This window comes from Trichoplusia ni, chromosome 3 (genome assembly GCF_003590095.1).
Source record: "Trichoplusia ni isolate ovarian cell line Hi5 chromosome 3, tn1, whole genome shotgun sequence".
NCBI classification, from domain to species: Eukaryota; Metazoa; Arthropoda; class Insecta; order Lepidoptera; family Noctuidae; genus Trichoplusia; species Trichoplusia ni.
The window spans coordinates 1,925,209-1,944,240 of NC_039480.1; the positions used below are offsets into that span (position 1 = coordinate 1,925,209).

At 35.9% G+C, this 19,032-nt stretch overlaps 2 protein-coding genes across 3 annotated transcripts in view; one reads left to right on the plus strand and one right to left on the minus strand.

The window, feature by feature from the left end:
• Positions 1–19,032, plus strand: part of LOC113508820 (probable DNA replication complex GINS protein PSF2) — a 62,097-nt gene that overhangs the window by 36,268 nt on the left and 6,797 nt on the right. The gene's annotated exons all lie outside the window — the stretch shown is intronic.
• Positions 1–19,032, minus strand: part of LOC113508819 (TNF receptor-associated factor 4) — a 74,324-nt gene that overhangs the window by 33,927 nt on the left and 21,365 nt on the right. The gene's annotated exons all lie outside the window — the stretch shown is intronic.

A 19,032-nucleotide genomic window follows, 5' to 3' on the forward strand; every position in this document is an offset into this window, starting at 1 on the left:
CATATAAAGCGGAACGGTAGTGAAATTTGACGTCGATCTTTAATACCCCTGCTCCCATTATTTTCCACCTTCTAAAGTTCACCTTTCTAAAGTTCACCTCAAGCTTAATGACACAAACATCTCATCCAAAAAGTCAATATTTCAATGCTTGCCATGTTCTGGACGATGAACCTTATTATCCTCGCCGAGTAGTTGAGCTATGACCGGTTTTCACTAGGATAGACAAGGCGCCAACACAAAGAATTCGCACCTGCTAAAACCAGGGAGCAAACGGCTGAGGTGAAAGATGTGAAACGGAATCTCATAGCGAAGACGCCCAGGCCTAGAATGCTCCATAGATATAGAGCTAAGGAAGTGGAGAAGGGAGGACGAAAGTAAAAACTTTCTATTTTTATTTGGATCCCAACTGAGGGACACAATGGGCTAGATACAAATGATTATGTTAAAAAACTGCAGCTTAGTATCCAATCTTGTATGAATAGGTTTTAAATGATGACGATGGTGACGATAGACTTGAGTTTCTAAAGCTTGAATAACATTATGAAGGACTAAAAGTAATAAATACTGATTAAAACAAGAACTGCCGTGTTTCTTCTAATGTTGGAGATACCGGTATCGCTTCGGATGACTCATTTAACGGTCGACACAGTAAATGCTTAATTTTTAAACTTAAGTCGTTAGGATTCTTGTTGTGATTGATAAACAATGCGTAGATAGCATCCGTTTGTAAGGGGGATTCGTCATCTATTTGTAATAAGTTGAAGAATTGAGATATTATAATTATGACTTTTTATCTTGTCCTCTAGAAGCCATAAGCTTCACCGAATGCATGCTGAGAAAAAGCTAGGCAGGTTGTAAGGGGCGCTGTAGGTAATCATGCCGATTAAGCTGAAGACCTATATTTTCCTTGTGATACTGTCATATGACCTCTACAACTTAGTTATCTGGATATATTGGTGACCCATGATAATACTCGTGAGAACTATACTGTAAAGGACCAACTTCTAATCGTACTTTTCTACTCATGGACCCCCCTCTATTTTATAACTTAATTTATTCCGATAAAAGTTGAAGAAAACTACTTAAATTCTTGTACTACTTTTAAATTATCTTTCATCTGCACATTTCCCACGTAACCCCTCTTTGATAAAACCCATCAATCGTTTCCTTTGTTTGAAAACTCGACAGTTTCAAATAACCCCATAACGTATTCGAAAGGTCAATCAATACCGGTTTAATAACACAAAAATATCGTCTGTCCGTTAACACAAATTTGTCTTGAGATCAGCTGTTCACCACGCCTATACACCAGTCCTACCGGTTCGTGTTGTTCAACTAGATTTTGAACTAAACGATACCGTAACGTCTTTTTACTTTTTAAACTTAAACCGGAAGGTCCTCATTAGCTAAGTTTTTGGCGTTAATGACCGGATTTCGATCGAGCAGTCAGCGGAAGGTAATACCTCTTTCGGACTTAATATGAAAGCTTCTGGTATTTTAAATCTGAATGGAACGAACTATATTTAAAGAGATTATATCTGAATACGAATAAAATAACCTAAATACAGTAAAAAGTCTCTTCTCTCCTCTGGTTGCTTGGAAAGAAAAATACATAAGCTTCAGCTGGTTGGTGCATCCTGAATGTAAGGTACTTACATGTTCCAAAAGTAAATACTGACTCAGTTGAAAGTTGATTAATGGCAGTATCTTTTACACCTATTCTAATAATACAGACCTCACCGATATCGGGCCCTTTGTAGGGTAAAAGCGACAATAACCGGCGAGTTTAAACGCGGCCCCTTTATGACTCATTACGAGGAACATCCAAAACCAAATGCACGAGTATGTGCAAACATCGACGTATACCCATAAATATTATGTTTTATTGTAGTCTATAAAATGGCGATGGATGGACAAATAGGTCGTTTTTATTTAACAGTGAACTTTCTTTGGAATGCAGTGTCATGAGTTTGTGGGGAACGTTAGTCGGTTGATTTAAAAGTTGTTTATTGTTCGTTGTAACGACTACATTGGCTTTCGTTTCCAGTCTCATGTTGGCAGGATCTTGATGAGAATTTCAATTATTCATTCGTTAAATTAGTGTAATTTGTTAAGCTAACGAAATGTTTTTTTTTAATAGTAGCTGGATACTTAGTAACGGTACGCTTCATAGCTCTACTTTGTATACTTTAAAAGAAATAATTTATCATGTCGTCACATTCAATTTCCTTTTGTATGTATGTTGTTTTTATTTGCCTTTGATGCATTTTATTGTAGTAATTGTATACACTATTGCATTATCTCCTATAATATAAACACAATGCGTCATACAATTCTCAGTAGTTCTAAATCCGCGTGTGGCCAATTCGTATTAAAAGTAAAAATACTGCCGCCCAAGCCAAAATGTCCGACAATTGCTATAATTTACGTGTTGTCAACATTCGATCGATTCTTTGCTTGTATAAGCTTTACCGACAATTAGTGCCGTTACCCTACTTATCTCGGCCTTATGTCCATCGAAATAAAGTCGAAAGTTATGTTATTTGTTGTTTGTAATCTCAAACTATAGTGTTTTACCATTAACCTGTAAATCGCTGCTTGACACCTTGTTACCACACCTGAAGTATTAGATAATACTTAATTTAAGTCTTATTCCAATACAAGTGGAGTTCGAATTCCCTATTACAAACAAGGAATTGGAAATTAAGATAAACTGAACTTTAGTGTTATCACATAAGGTTGGAATTGGTTTGATAGGTTTATCTTTTTATCAATATCAAAGGTGGTATTTGCCGTTTCTTCAAGCCGCCTTTCTCAGCGGGTGAGCAGGCGGCTCGATTGAGACATTTCCACAGAATCCGATAGATAGTGTTTGTTTGTTTGTTGCACCGAAAATAATGGGAGGTCTGGAGGTTCCAGGTAATCAGTCGCGAATAGTGTCGTTAGTAATGGATGGGTGACCGGAATGTTACTTAATGTGCCACATTCAGATTAAACAAATGAAGTCACGGACCATAAAGTCAGAGTTTTATTTGTTTTATATCTGAGATGCGATTACAGAGATTTAAAATGGTTTCAAGGAGCAAAGTTAAGGGGCTGAATACTGGTAAGTGTTCTGGGCTATAGTGCTTAGTTCTGGCCACTGTCTTTAGTACCTTCTGTCTTTAACATATGAACTCTTGTTAGGACTTTTGGAATAAAATGCAGATGCAGAGTTAACACACAATGGATTTTTATTTAGATGAAGTTTTACAAAACGCCCGACGTCCACCATGACCGATTGCAGAGAGAGAGTTGCCAGTGTAACAAAACAAAAAAACATCTATATATCAAACATAAGTGTTGCCTCACATAATAGGTTGCTACAGCATATTTAACACACCCCCTCAACACTTAATTTTTGATTGATTAACCTGCTTAAACTAATATATCTAACTTTACCTTTATGTCTAGCAACTCTAGCATAACAACATCAAAGATAACTACCCCTTTATAACACAGTGGACACACTTGCCTTAACAAAGTAATACAAACATCCAGCTCCTTAACAAAATCAGTAAAAATTAAAACAAATTCAGAAGCAACACAAATAAAATATCACCCCCTTAATGGAAAACTTATTTTAAAATCTTACTTCTAAGTTTTACATACAACTGTCCACCTAATGCTTTAGTAAACATATCTCCAAGATTATCAGAACTACTAACATAGGATAGACTTACACAACCATCATTAATTTTCTCTATGATAAAATGATATTTTACATCAATATGCTTAAGCCTCTTATTACTGAAATTGTTTTCTGCTATTTTGATTACACTCTGGTTATCCTCATTAATCTTTACTTCCAATTTAAATCCAAAATCTAATAATATGTTTTTTAACAAGCATGACTCAACTATACCTAAACACAGTGCTACATATTCTGCCTCAGTTGATGACAAAGATACACATAATTGCTTTTTAGTACACCAAGATATTACACAATCAAATACTTTAAATATATATCCTGAAGTAGATTTTCTGTCTTTTGTGTCACCAGCCCAATCAGCATCAACATAACCCTCCAATTTATCATTACCATTACAACCATACACCAATGACAAATCGACTGTACCTTTCACATATCTCAATACACGCTGTAAACATTTTAATAGCAACATACTAGCACAGTGCTGATATCTACTTAAGAAACCAATCGCTACACACAAATCAGGCCTTGTAGCATTAGAAGCGTACAGCAAATTTCCAATTATCTGCCTACATTTCAATTCGATTTCTTTACTTTCAGATTTTTCCCTTCTTAACAATTCAAACTTAAAATTCTGATCAATAGGTATGTTACAAGCTTTGCAATCAGACATCCCATACTTTCTTAATACTTTTAACAAATAATCCTTCTGATTTATAACAGCCTTTCCATTTTCTACATCCTGCTCAATGCTAATACCTAAATAGTTACAAGCCATACCTAAATCTTTCATAGCAAAGTTCTTACACAATTTCTCCTTGAACTTTCTGATCTGTATGTCACTATCACTAAAATATAGCAAATCATCTACAAAAATTAGCACATAAATGGAATACTCCTTACAACATTTAAAATACAAACATGGATCATTTTTGGATTTTATGAAACCATCACTACACATAAAATCATTAAACTTTCTATTCCAGTACTTAGGACTTTTCTTCAATCCGTATATAGACTTATTTAATTTACCTATTCCTCCATTAGGTAGTTTCATGTACACAGGTTCATCAATGTCACCGTAAAGAAAGGCTCCTGTTACATCCATCTGGTTTACTGGAAGTTTCTTTTTTACTGCTACAGCTAACAAAGTACGGAAAGAAGTCAAACTTGCAACGGGGGCATAAACTTCTGCACCATCCATATCAGTCTGCTCAAAACCCCTAGCAACTAATCGGGCCTTGTATTGAATTTCTTGGCTTGGATTTTCTTTTATCCTGTACACCCATTTACTATTTATTACCTTTATTCTCTTTGGCACCATTGCTACTTCACTCCATGTATTATTTTCTTTCAATGTGGTAATTTCTCTGTTCATAGCTTCTATCCAATTTTCTTTGTCTTCACACTCCATGGCTTCCTTAAGGGTACTAGGTTCATTATGCATGCTTATAAAACCAACCTCATAATCATCAAACCATTTGGGTGCTTTTCTAGAGCGTGTTCTTCTACTATCATTTACTTCTTGAATTTCTTCATCCTCTATAATTTCCTCTTCTAGAAATTCCACTTCTTGCATGATATTGTCACTTTCCTCACAATCCTCAAATTCTTCATTTTCTTCAGTATTCGACACAGACTGGTATTCTTCATTGTTCAAGTTTTCTTCTATATCTAAATATATACACTCTTCTTCCTGCTCTGCTTTTTCAGGTTTATCATGTTTCTTCACAAATGTAACATCTCTCACTACTTCCACTGCATTTTTCCTTGGAAAATAGATCCTAAACCCTTTTGTGTACTCTCCGTAACCTACAAAAATACCCTTTTCTCCTTTTGCATCAAATTTCTTCCTTTTTTCTTTTGGTATGTGCACAAAGACTTCACTGCCAAATGTATGTAAACCATTTACATCAAACTTATTCCCTGACCATGACTCGTATGGTGTTTTTCCTTCTTCTTTGCTATGGTAAGTTCTATTTAGAGTGTACACAACTGTGTTAATCGCTTCAGCCCAGAATACTTTGTCCATTCTTTTTGCATGCAACAAAGTTCTTGCTCCTTCAACTAGAGTCCTCATATCTCTTTCAGCTCTCCCATTTTGCTCTGGACAATAAGGTACTGTAGTCTCATGTGTCACTCCATGCTCTGCCAATAAGGTTTTCATTTCTGCATTTACAAATTCTGTCCCATTATCACTGCGAAGTGTACAAACTGGATTATTTAATGTTTTTGCCCTCATAATAAATTCTTTAATCTTTTCAACAGTTTCCGACTTGTAAGTTAAGAAATAAATTGTCCTATAGTTTGAGAAATCATCCTTTAATAAAAGAAAGTACCTTGACCCTCCTATTGACTTTTCTTCTATTGGCCCACACAAATCAGCATGCACCAACTCACCTGTCTTACTTGTAGATCTTCTACTACTATCAAATGGTAATCTATGCTGTTTGCCTTGTACACAAGCTGTACATGTGTCAACTGGTGACTCACTAAAATCAATATTATTTTTCTTTAAAATTCGTTTCACTTCCTTATAATTTTGATGTACTAACCTCTCATGCCATTCACTTAACTCAAGTTTAGCTACATTAGCCGCCAAAGATTCTGACTTAAAGTCCATTACATACAGCTTCGAACATGATTCCTTATTAGCAATAGCACACACTCTATTATCCTTGGAAAATACACACTGATCATTAGTCATACTCACTTGAAAACCATTGCATACCACACTACCTACAGAAAATAAATTAATCTTTAATTTAGGAACATGCAAAACATTGTTTATCGAGCAACTGACATATTCTTCACCATCAAATGCCATTAATTTTATTTTACCTATACCTAGAGCATTTAGGTGTCGTCCATCACCTATCATCACAACCTTAGGAGTGGATAACCTTTCATATTCACAAAATAATTCCTTCTGATATGTCATATGGTGACTGGCACCGCTGTCTACCAACCATTTTTCATCTATTAAACGATCACTTGCGCTAACTGGCACTTTAGACACAAAAGCATTTTCAGTTTTCTTATTATTTTTAGTAGCTTTACATTTGTCCTTAAAATGACCTGGCTTTTGACAGTTAAAACACACATCTTTAAGCTTACAATCTTTCTTCAAATGACCTGACTTGTTACATAAAAAACATTTAAAATTACCTTTGTTTTTACCTTTTTGACCTTTAGAAAACAATGCTACACTTTCGTCTACCTTACTGCTACTCTTATTATTTAGACGTTCCTCTTCAACCAAGAGCCGTGCCGTTAAATTATCAACAGTCTGTTTTTCTTCTGCACATGATTCCCACGCACTAACAAAGTGAGAATACTTCGATGGAAGTGACATGATGATTTTCGACATAGCCATCCTGTCGGTTACCGCTTCTCCCAGTCGCCTCAAGATCTGCTGCTGTTCCTGCACCTTGGAAATAAAGTCCGCGACACTCATGTCATTTTCAAATTTTAGGGCAAAGAATCGCTGCTGTTGCAGCATCAGTGACGTTTCTCCACTTTTTTCATATATACTGTGCAGCCGGTTCCATACTTCATGCGCTGTTTGACAAGTAATTACTTGATGTAGAACTGGTTCCGCCAATCTTGTCACAATTGCACTCATCGCCTTCAAATCCTTGTCTGCCGACGCCTGCTCGGGCTCCGCTGACGCCTGACCGGGCTTCGCCGACACTTCATCTGGTTTTGTCGCTGCCGCTGCACTACCATTACTGGGTTTGAGATTCGGATTCGTTACAACCTGGTATAATCCTTGTTCTCTCAAAATCACCGCCATCTGGAATCTCCAGACGCTCCAGTTCTTTGCTCCCTCCAGTCGTATTACGCCGAGCTTTTCCATCTTGATATTTCGTCTCGCAATAACAAAGCAAACCGAGTGACGCCAAAAATTCCGGCCGCCACCGCGTTCCTTCTTGCTTGTCGACACCCGACCAAGCTCCTTCCAGACGATTAATCCAAAGCCAATCTTCACCTATTCGTTTACGGGCCTGGGCGCATAACCTGTTAGGACTTTTGGAATAAAATGCAGATGCAGAGTTAACACACAATGGATTTTTATTTAGATGAAGTTTTACAAAACGCCCGACGTCCACCATGACCGATTGCAGAGAGAGAGTTGCCAGTGTAACAAAACAAAAAAACATATAATAACTATATATCAAACATAAGTGTTGCCTCACATAATAGGTTGCTACAGCATATTTAACAACTCTTATTTCCTTTCCCATTTTTCTGAAAGAGTTAAGCGTTACTATTGAAGCTCTTATACACCATATCTTTAAACATTCATAGCCTAAACTTACCGATCAGTACTGAGGTTATCAACTAAGAATACCAGTTATCAGTCAAATTATGCTCTTTCGCTTCCATAACTTTCGTACATTTGTTTTAATACCTTGTTTATCGCATCTTACGTCATTTCAACCCTCAAATACTGCCGACTCCCGTTTATTTGTACAATGGGCTTTATTGCCACATCAACAGTTTCTTACCCTTCAATACCAAGACAGAAGTACCCTATTGACGTTTTTACGGGTAAATTGTCTACCTGTAAACCTCATTATGTTTCTCTAACTACATCATAGCGTGTTTTTGTTTTGTTGTTTTTGACACACTGTTTGAAATAGGTGAGATAATACCGCTTTTCTAAGCGGTAGTGACGTAACTAATTTGAATTATTTGACGTTTCTCCTGGTAATTGTTATATGGACGTTTATTTATTGGTTTGTTTTAGGGTCTGCCTATGTTACGGTTAAAAACGGTAATAATTTGGCCGGATTCACAGCGGTGGCAGATAACACAATAAAAAAGAAAAATAAACTTTTCAAAACTTACTTTACATTAAGAATAGACTAATGAAGAGGGATGTATAACAGTAACGTCTGATTCACCAGCAAAAGTGAAGGTTTGAGTATTGAGTATTGGCAATTAGGATTCCAATATTTGTTGTTAGAAGCGTCTTAGAATAAACAAGCTGTTGCCCAGGACTTCGTCCCCGTGGGTGAAAGATATAGGTAAGTTATGATTTAGGTATACCTGCCCGGTTTTTTTTTACACTTTACAACAAACAAACAAACTCTTCAGCTTTATATATTAGTATAGATAAGAAATTTCATATAACTTTGGAAAAGTCACAAAGGCGCTTGCTTGCGTTGGAATCGATCCTGCATTTTATGCCCTCAAAATTTATTACGATGACATACAACGAGTAATACCAACAAAGTGTTGAAAGCTCATTACTTAACTTTATACATTGAGTTCCCAATGATATATTTCACCGGTCTAAGTAAAACATTTATCTCAGAGATCTCGATAACATTTTTTGCGATACACCATCACTGGAATCACACTGTTTATTATAGAAACACGATCCTGCAATATAAAGTCAGTTTTTGCTATCTTCGAACCGTTGCTTGCAACCGTTTATGACCTCGAATACCAATTTAAGCTGGTCTATCTCGCTATGCTCACCTTCTGTTTCGGTATGTATTCTGCTGAGTTGTATGACTCGCCAGGGGTCTTTGTGACTGGTTATTAAAGGCGAATGTACGGCCTTGCCGATTGTGTTACCTGCACAACTGTTTTGAATATGTTTTGATGAATGATTTGGTATTTGGTTGCGATTAGTAAGCGTAGGATTAAAGATTTGATGATGTGGCCATTATTATTTGCCGAAAGAAGTAGTTTCCTCTCATGCGCTTGATCAATCTAAGATATGTATTTCCTATGAGTGGATTGTTTTTGAGGTTTTGTGTTTTTTACAATTCCATTCAAATTAAGATATAAAGATATTTTTTCTAGAATTTACACCTTATCAAGCTAGTTAAGCTAAGTGCATTTTACTTTGAAACAGCCAGATCTTTCTTTTGTTCAAAATTATAGCCAGATCTCTCAATAAATAGATTCCAAACGACAACGGACCTCTCCAACATGTTGTGACGTGTCGCTGTCGAGTACCTGTTAGGTGTGACCTTGCTTCGACCTAGACTGAACAGGATTGGACGGGTCAACGGACTTCATCTGTCTGGGAGATTAGTTACAACTAGATCCTAAAGATATTGGCAGGTAACTGGAGATTGGTTTCTAATTTAATCTAGGTCTTTTTATGTTGTAAACCAGCTTAATCTGACCACTCGTCGTTAGCATTCTATCGAGATAAATTGTTTGGGTCTTACTAATGCAAAGTTTTAAGTGGTCGACACAAATGGTGTAATTGCCATTTCAATGTACTCGACTAACGCTGTGGGTTCAATTTTTTAATAGTTCAATGTCGTGGAATGTCTAACACAGTACAACAATGTAACTGGCTCTAAATACTGATGATATGGTTAAGAGATTTATTTTATTTAATCCAATAACCTCTCCACGCATCATAACACATCCTCAATTATAACAAAAGTAATTTCATTCTATAACACCATGAAGGCACCAATCTTGGGACAAAAGCTAAAGTCAGAAATAAAACAAAGTTACGGCTTGGTCCACACGTGCGGCGGCATCTGCGCAAGGTGCGCACGCGCAGCTGTCGTCCAAGGCTCTGCATGCGCCCAACGATTATAAACATTTAAAAATCTCGTAACGCCTTGCACCTTTGCTTTGGCCAAAGCTTTATACTTAGGTTAATGGGAAATGACAGTTTTTACCCAATACCTCATAATTGAAGCTTACCTAAAACAAAAAGCAACTTACTCTTACTTGAACTTAACCACCTGATCCTAACATCACCGTTAAACAAATTTCACGAATTTCCGAACGACATGCAGCACAATATTACTTTTTTTATATTTTATGAGTTTAGGATGTTACAACCAAGACTGCTACTTTTTTGTAGTAAATATTCAGTAAATACTTCCACTTGCTATACACCTACACCTACACTCCATAAGAGGACTAACAAAAGCACGTAACTCTCCAAAAAATGCATTAAAGACCACGAAATTCAAATGGTCCAACCACATGACAGATTGACCTGGATCACAAGCGATACTATTCTTTAACCTTGATCAACCAACCAGTACGTCTCACCAACAAGACCTTCAAGCATCTAATACATAAATAATACATGTCCACATACCCATTACAATCCCTAATCTAGATCCCTCATAGATACAAGCTGGCGTCCTGACCTCGCTTGACCTGAGAACATTTTTCCATTGGTTTCCAAGCGTCTCCTGCATTTGTATTCGAGTTCGTAATGAATTATTCAGTTGAATTTTGAGTCCGTCTCATTTGTTAATGTTGTGGGGTTTGTTATGCGTAAGTGTTCATGGGTGGGTAAGTCCAGGTGTTGGTTATTTGGGGCTATTAATGCTATGCTTACAAAATAACAACGCCATTATTTAACACTTCTGTTTCGTATGTATACTATCTTTTTCGAACCACTGGTCACCACACGGTATTTTAATAAGGTTCTCATATGTTGAAATTTCTACAACGAGGGATAGAATATGGAATACAAAGCAGCAAGCAGGCACCAAGAGGCACAATTACCTATGCTTTCAAACAAAAATATGCTTATTATAATGACGGTTCACTGGAGAATGTAAAATACCAGTGCAACAGTTCAAACCTTCCATTAACACATGCTTATAAATGAAAACGTTGCCAGGTGTTAAGAAATTTGGACAGTACACGTAACTTGTCAAAATGTAAGACCATCTGCTTATTGAGTAAAAATAAAAGGGAGTCTGATTTTCACCTGCTCTCTTGCATAATAAGATTTCCGATTTCTCTTAAGGTATTGTAGCCCTTTTTTGTAGCCCTTTCTGTATTTTTTGGTTTAAGGTGGAAGTAGGACGCAGGCTTCATTCATAAGCCTTTTCAACATTCTGAATTATGGAACTAAAATATAGAACTGAAATTGTATTCAGCAATAGTTACGCGAAGTACGAAAAATAATAAAATAAAATAAATACATCAAAATGACAAATAATAAAAGAAATATAACAAATTACCCTTACATAAAATACTAGTAAATTCAGATCTATGTCAATAAATCGACGCATCTCTAAATACATGATTAATCATAACGCTCTTACTCTAAGCGAAGCCATCTTCACGTGTGACGTCAAAAAATGACCGTATCAATCAGATAGAAGCAGTGATATAAAATATTTAAAGGGATATATCACATTGTCACGTGGTTCGGGTGACCGGTACATTTATTGTCTGTAATCATAATCCATCATGTGCTATAGACGGAGTCGTTTGAAATGAGTGCAGGGACCAGGGATTAGGGTTATTCTTTAAATTTTAACGACGTTTCGTTTGGTATTTCAGTTTAATAGAAGGTTATTTTATGATCTGAATTCCAGGTGATTATAATTTTACAGTGATAACAGTTTAGAAACACAATTTGTCTAGAATAAGTCAACAACTAAATTTTGGTTTAAGCTAATGATTTTTAATTATTCTTAATGTCTTCAAACTGAGCAAGACCTACAATTAATATTTTATTTTGCATTCGACAATAATGGGTAAATAAAATTAAACATTGTGTAACTACATTATTCATAAAACACCTTAAAATCAATAACTGCTTGTTCCATCGTAAAAAAATGCTCGATTGATATCACAGAATCACCCATCACATTTGGACCTTCAAACCTCGAAGAACGTGTGACCTATGACTGCTATGATTTACAGTCAATACAGCGCTGTCTCAGCTTTGGAATGCACAGCGCACACACTGCACTCTACCACAGTATTAAATAGAACTAGTAAACAAAAGAATTAGTCAACTATCATACAAAGACCATGCTTCAAAGAGCATGCCATGTCATTCGGCATAATACATGTAAAGGTTAAATCATGAAGTCTCAATAGCAAATCATAATATTTTTTTTAGATCAAGCAATAGATACCGGTCTGTCCAGATTGCTTAAAATTGCTAGGTCTCTTGTGTTCGTTTTGTGTCCATAATATGTGAATAAACTTCGCTAACTTTGTATTTTTGCAACTTCCATACTGTATATATAGGATTTACTCGTATTATGGTATTACACCATAATTTCATATACGAGTAAATCTCGGAAAGTGCAAACACAATCCATATAAATAAGAATAACATGTTGCAACACAGTAATACATTGTTTTCAATATTTTTTTATTCCTGCCGATAAATACCATATATTAACAATACATTTATAATCAGAGCACATCAAAAGTATTAAATAAACGCTCATAATCTTATCTTGTCAGTCGGTCAGTACAATGACATTACCCCATGCGTATGCGCAGTGTATGCTACAAAGTCACAAACGAAATTCCTAACGTGAGAAAGTTCAGATAAGTACAAAATGACCGTTAATGCTGTATTTAGATAAAGTTTATTGTTAACTTCTGTGAAGTGAGATCAAAGTTTACTGTTGCCTCATAATTACGAGATGTTTGTTTAAATGTTGTAAGATACTTATGTAGTAAGTTTTTCTACTTGTGGGCGTGTTTTACAGTCATCTGGTTTTTGTTTATTTGTATTAGTACACCACCAACATTCACTGAAGTACTGTCACTGAAGGCTGTAACTTAGTTTCGAACTCAAGAAAATTTTATAAAACATTTGCCAATATGCAAAACTACATATTCACTCGCGCTAACGTTTCCATGCACGTCCACTTTCTTCCGGCAAATTCCTGTAAACGTTGCACTCTTCTTGGGGAGTTAAACAAATACTATGGAGGCGAATTTTAAAAATTAAATTATAGATACAAAAAGCAGTAGTACTTTCAGTTCGAAGGACATACATATAACAGAAGATACAAGAGCCTACATCTAATATGAGTCATTTCTTAGCTCCCATGCCCCATTCACCATACTCGACGGCCCCAGTCGGGTGACCACACGTTCCTTCACGTACAAGACTCTAATCTCCATTGTTTGCACCTCCTTTACATCATAATGTCCTGGTACCCGTTTTATATCGTTTAAGCTTTTCTTTATTAAAACGAATCTTAGGGTAGAGTTACATAATATATGAACATATTTTTGGGTTATGACTTATGTGAATCATAAACAGGATAATAAAAGAGGACTTTTGTTGTGTATTTATTTCAAATGTCACAGCAATCAAATATCAATAATACTTGCTTCTTATAAATATTGCATCAATTAAATCAGCCTTTCGTGGTTTACTGCTGGGCAGAGGCCTCTCAAGTTGAGCCACGACACCCATTCCTTGCCTTCTGTATCATACGCAAATATTAAGTATTCAGAATATCAAGAAATTGTGGTGTAATGTAGTGTAATATTAAGGTCAATGACACACACACCAAGACAAAGTCAAGATTATCGATATGATAGGACAAACGGAATTCACGACATCAATAAGTATTGGTCCAGTAGTTGCCTAAGAATGTCCTAAAACCAGGTAATTCCTATCTTACATTAAAAACGACGGAATTTAATTCTTGTGTCGGGGGGGTTTAACAAACATTCAAGTGGCATGCATGAAGACACCTAGACTCCGAACAAGCTTTTGCGGATCACAAAATTATTACTCCCTAGACACCTCGCGCACAGTGGGTTTAGCATAATGACTAGGCAGGTAAATGTGCAGATTGTATACGTTTTAAATGTAAAAATAATCAAATCCCATCCTATCTTCCATGAACGGGAGTTACATTCCATAATAATAATGGTCTTTTACCATCTTTACACGAAAAGTGAAGGCAATGACGCATGACCGTCGAACCCATACATCCTCATGTAACCCGACCTTTAACCGTTTTGAATATGTCCAATTTGGGTCTTTTCAAAACGAGGTCAGTGATCCACAGAACATTATTTTCTCGTACACAGATTAATCTCTAATTTAAATACTGCCTTACAAAGAGTTCTTGGATGCATATTATTATTATTTTTATATTGTGTGATCTGGGAATGTGTAGCTTAGAGCTGTTGTTCAAAAGATTGATTGTCAATAGAATGCTTAGTAAAATGTATAGGAATAATTAGGTTTTCGATTAGTTCTTTTGTAAAAATGGACACTTGCCGTACATTTTAATGTTAATGGGTGAAGCTTTATGTTTGGTAACTTGCTTAAATAAGAAAATTACAAAAACGTCGGGGGAAAGCTAGAAGATAAATAATCCTGTGTGCTAATAAAATTAATAACAAGTTTAGTAAGTACTCGTATTTGACTTATGTAATGATTTCACATTGAAATACAACCCTCTACTTGATAATTACAAACAAAAAAGTATCGCTTACCAGCAAATCACAAAAATACAAAACAATGGCCTCCCTTAACACGCACCACTAACCAAGAAATCGAGTTAGTACCAAACAATAATATCATCACTACTGACAGAAAGGGATGAGTAGATAAGGTATTTTGGGCCTTTGTGTGATGGGCATGGTGCATTGTGGATCACATTTCCATTGTGATGCATATCTATTATTTTGATTTCGATTTTAATAACCGTGTGATCCTTTTACGCGGTTTTATTCATCACTTATGTGATGCGTTTTTTGGGACCTCTGTCGTGTGGCTACTACTTAATGATGCTTATTGTTTCATAAAAAACACATATTTTTAATTGTTAGATTATTTGTCTTTTTTGGTTTCATCCTCTTAAATATTCTTTGTAGAAATATATATTTTATGTTATATCTATTAGTTAGCAACTACTGTCTTCTATAAGTGATTTTGATCAGTATACTATAGTTAGTAGATAGTACCCCATTATTCTGAACGACTGACGTTCAAGATTCTCTACTTGCCACAGTTAGGTACGTTTTTCGGCCTTTTTATTATGTTCGCTTCGTTGCTTGAACATGTAAACCCTAAAAATATGAAAGCGATCCCGATCTACTATTTCTAAGTCCTCACAATAAGAATACTGGAACAAACTTCCATGTGGTGACCACATGTCTCCAATTTGGGCATGTATCGATCCGTACCATATCTTTGTCATTGTTATCCTTAGAATGTAAAGGGCGGTGATTATTGTTTTATGACGTAACGCCATTTATGTCAAGTTGAAAGAAAGAAATATAATGTCTATGAAATGTCAACCTAATGACTACTTGCTGAGTAACAAACTAATAGCTATGTATGACTGAAATGAGAAATATTTGTTAATTTACTCTTAACAACACTATGGCATGCTTAAAGCATGGTATTATTTCACGATTCAATGTAATTAAACTGTGGATAGAAAAAAATGGAATACTATCTACAATAGGCTTAAACCACATACTTTTTTTTCATAAGATGTCATCAATGCAATGTGCTTTCTTATAAATAAATAAAGTAAATATGCACATTGCCCACGCACCAAACATATCCATAATAGCAAATTAAAGGCTGGGTCGTGTAGTGAACAATGTTAACTTATATGTATGAATACTATTCGTTTTTTTTTTGCAATAAAAGAACTTTGCAAGGTTTCAGCAACGAGTCAGCATCATTATTTAATGTATCATAGTGAACTGCGATGTTCCGCACTCACTCACGCCGGTTCTCACGCCCTGCGCCCGCGCAGCCGTAAGATTGTCCGGTCAGTTACACGATAGCGAAGCGGTCATCAAGAGTCAGAGTATTGTTTGATCGATCAATCATTTATTTATTACGATTGGGTTCACTTTTTCGTCTTTGTTAGCAACCCAAACCTTGTACTGTAACAAAAGCAATTTAAATTGTAAAAAAAATTGCATAAAGTTCACAAAACCTAGTTGAATGCAAATTAAAACCCTGATATTTAACCGTTGCAGTCCGTGAATTTATTTGTAGGTTCTAGGCCGTTGCTTTCTTTGCAGTAATATTATGATACAACAATCTTCTCATGCGTATTGAATGGGTCTGCCAGACTATTTTCATGAGCTGACGCGCCACTGCGATCGCGAATAAATGTGCGTTTGTAAGTAGGAGTAGCTACTGTTGTATTATTTCAGCATGAACCATCCTTAGGAAATCACTTTAAAATACACCAATCATGTTTATTACTTGCTTCATATAAAAACTAAAAGTTGATAACTACTCTAACATAATTTCAACCCGTATGTCAACAGCGCCACCTAGTTTATCAAACTCGAACTAAATACAAGACGTCCGCATTAATCCTTAGTAACAACGCATAAACGACACACAACCGTACACAGTCTGCACTGTTGGACAAGGACAGCAACACAACTTAATGACCGGACATAATTCGGGAGAACGAGACAAAAACATTGTCGCGTGACTGGTTAGCATTGCAAGGTCGTCTCTAGAGGTGAGTGACACCAATCTGTACATACGTATCCTACTAAAAGCGGCTTTAAATCAATCGAGCAGAGCTTTATTTTGATTGTATAGATTGATCATAGATTGTGCGTCGGCGCATTTTGCGTGCCAAATCATCTTGTTTTGATTTTGTAGAAACAATTGGTGTTTAATCGATCGATTATTGTTGATTCGGCGTGATACATGCGGTGCTTGTAATTCGAATCTGTGCCGAATTCGATAATTTCTTGGTTACAACACTATTGTTTTGCTGTTTGTATTTTTTGCGGCGTTTTTTTGCTTGCATGTGTGAAACTAATCCGATGATAGTGACACGGTTATTGTTGTACAATAGTCGGGGTCACTGTCAAGGTGTCAAATTATCTGTTAGCTTTGTTTCCATATACTTACAAGTTGGAAATACATATTGCTACTTTAAATAGAACTAAGTGAGCCCCACTGTTTCCTACGAACAAACATACTCATTTTTTTTAACCGTAACGTCGTAGTTTCTGACACTACCGCATTCAACCAAACCACCAAATAAACTCTTTATTTACAACATTACCTACTTAGTGCAGATTTTCTCAGCTTTCTAAGCGCGCGTCTAGTACCCATCGTTTCAATAAATAACTTCCTTATTACACCGTTTTCCTACTTATTCGAAGTAACCAATACTTGTCCTAAATCTAAATTTACTTCGTTCACGTTCCATTCAGCAATGCTAGTTTCCTCCTTATAAGTAAAATTCAAGATGTATCCATTCATGAACTGAAAAATTATTAATTGTAGTACTGACTCTTTTGCAGGTCTTGTATCGCTTTATAGGGTGTACTTTGGTGCCTTCAGATTTCTCATATAATAAATCTGAAGGTGAGTAGCTAAACAACTAACAACCCTTTATACCCACTACCAACGTAGTTGTTTTTGGTCGGAGGTAAAAGGTAACCAAATAGTCCAAGCGCCTACTGCAGGAAGCTTTTGCCTAGTACGTGATGGTAGTTGCCACCCAAGCAGTGTTATAGCAACAATGCGTGGGGGAGGCACATGGTCAGCAGATACAAAATTAGAAACATTCATATTACAAGTTCATAAATACTTATTCATGATCAGTTACTTAACTATAACTTTATTTGCGAATTCTTTCAAAGGTTTTTTAACAATTAAATACACTTGGTGGGCCTTAGTTTCAAATTAAGCATAAAAATTGATCATGTTCTATGAGATCCGCTTTTTTTGCCTTTAGTTTCTTGAATGTGGGTTTGCTTTATTTCAAACATCCTCATAAGAGCAATTCTTATAACTAAACAAGGTACATAATTAATTATTAGATACCTAAATATCATAATTATGTTCACAGTGATCCGGTAATTGAATTTGAAATAGAACGCGTGTGATTCGTATGCGCACGCGCAAGCAGCGGCAATCTCTTTGATATCAGTACAATTTTATTGCTGATTGCGAATTTTCCTGAGATCATTGATTATCCTCACGGATGTGAAATGCAGGTAGTAAACCGGCAAGTAATGTGATATCCATCGAAATTCATTTATTTATAAAATAGATGTGCAAAAGAAATTACAAGTAACTAGGTTCCAGTTATCACAGTTTTTGCTACAGTTACGGTGAGAAAAGGATTTTTCGCAGGATGCATAGTATATACAGCTACATGTTAATAAGCTTAAAATATGTAGCCATTTGAACCAGTTAATCGTTGCTATGAAATCTCATTCGGTTTCATAAAAGGGAATTTCAAACTCCTTTCAGAACTAGAAATGTTCATACCAACAAGTACTAATCCTAAGCAATTAAAAATGTTATTCTTCAAACTTCTACGGACTCACGCAGCTTTACGAGATAATAAAATAAACTTTTATCTTGCGTTCTTAGTTAGCGTGACCGCAAGTTGTAAACAGCGCCATCTATGAGCAGCCGGTCGAACCACGTAGTAAACTTAAGCGACCATCCATGCTTTCACTTGTCGATACTTCGTCGACTTCGTAGCGCTAATAAAGAAGACCTCAGTTACAGAATTAATGAGCTATCCAACTGTGTTAATATTATCCAGTTAATTTGACATAATTTGTAAGGTACTTATTTATATTTAAACTGCTTTTGA